Source organism: Euprymna scolopes, chromosome 38 (assembly GCF_053919585.1).
Source record: "Euprymna scolopes isolate OS-2025 chromosome 38, ASM5391958v1, whole genome shotgun sequence".
NCBI lineage: Eukaryota > Metazoa > Mollusca > Cephalopoda > Sepiida > Sepiolidae > Euprymna > Euprymna scolopes.
Genome location: NC_136519.1, coordinates 12,227,777 through 12,229,409, shown reverse-complemented (window position 1 = coordinate 12,229,409; position 1,633 = coordinate 12,227,777). Strand labels below are relative to the sequence as shown.

General features: G+C 44.2%; 1 pseudogene; it reads left to right on the top strand.

The window, feature by feature from the left end:
- Positions 1–1,009: 1,009 nt before the first annotated feature.
- Positions 1,010–1,126, top strand: LOC145263330 (5S ribosomal RNA; annotated as a pseudogene).
- The last annotated feature ends 507 nt before the right edge of the window (positions 1,127–1,633 follow it).

Below are 1,633 nucleotides of genomic sequence, written 5' to 3'. Positions count from 1 at the left end.
TGTGGGGCTGCCCCCACATATGGTCTTTGCTTGTAGTAACTGCCGGAACCGATCCTACACTTTGATCTTGGCCAAAAGACCAAGAAAAGCTGTATTTATTTGCTCCCCCACCCAGCAAATTAGGCACAAGGCAGATTTTTAATGTGAGGAGTGAAAAGGAAATGGGGACCAATCCCCCGGGGAGTAGGGGAGCTAGATAGTGACAATTGGTATGAAGGGTTTCCCCTACATTGACCAAGGTCTTATATGTGAAGTTTCCCCCACATATGGTATTTGCATGCAGTATCTGCCGGAACAGATGGTATTTATTTGCTCCCCCACCGAGCAAATTAGGCACAAGGCCGATTTTTAATGTGAGGAGTGAAGGGAGGGGGAAGGGGAAAAGGGGACCAGCTCCCGAGAGGTGGGAAATGGGAGCTGGTTAAAGGTCAGGCATGTGGGGTCGCCCCCACATCTGGTCTTTGCTAGTCATAGCTAGTCATAGCTAGTCATAGCTTGCAGTATCTGCCGGAACAGATACTACACATTGATCCTGGCCCGAGGGCCAAGAATGTATCGTTTTATTCACTATCGATATTTAGATGGTTAATGCTTCATTAAACGCCCTCTTTTTTCTCCTTGCTAATATTTTGCAGCAAGTATTCTTTTTAGCAGCACAAAGAAAAGAGCTTTTTTTTCCTAATGCTCTTATCGTCACAATCTTTATGTACATACCATATTCCAAAGTGTTCGTCGTCTGTTGAAGGTATTACCAGGAAAATATCTTAATACATTTTACAAAATGATTCCTTTTACGTCAGCAGATTTTTTTTATAAACAATCTTTAAAGTATTAAAACTAAGTCATTTATAATAATCCTTTCTCAATCCTAGCATCAGGTTATTCAACTTGCAATCATTTTTCTTTTTATTACAGGGTGGAACGATAAAATTTTCGCTCTAAAGAAAACAACACAAAAAACGTGTATTGAAAAAATTGATTTAGGTAACCTGATCATGTAGTAGAGCTGACATACGGCATAATCACTTTGACACACCGGTCCCCGGTGGATCACCGAAGTTAAGCAACGTTGAGCCTGGGCAGTACTAAATGGGTGACCATTTGAGACTTCCAGGTGCTGTATGTATTCTCCGCTTATCTCGGCATTGTTTTCAATCGTCCTAGTTTTCTTCTTACCACTGGACCCAAACAGTATCGATTCAGGAGAGGTGTGGTTAGAGATTGTGCGACCCTTGCCTCACAATTACACGTGCGACTACCCCACACAGGGGTATTCTTTGTCTTTCGAGACTGAACGGAGGCATCGATTGAGTAGAGCTGACAACAATTCAACATAGCCGCCTTCAGTCTCAGTCACCGCTTTGATACGGGTCCGGAACTAGGAGCATGCTTTTTCCACAAGCGCCAGCGGGAGCTCGGCGAATACTCAGCGGATAATGGCGATCAGGTTAGCTTGGGGTGTTGTGGGAGCCATGTTGACGATCTTCTCGACATATGAAAAAAACGTATCCAGCAAGTTCAGGTCGGGGGAGGAGGAGCCCCAGAGAGAGAAAGATACAATGTCATAACACTCCTTCTGAAGCCAAGTATGGGTCTCTTTAAATTCGTGGGCCAACGCCGAGTACTGCTGCCA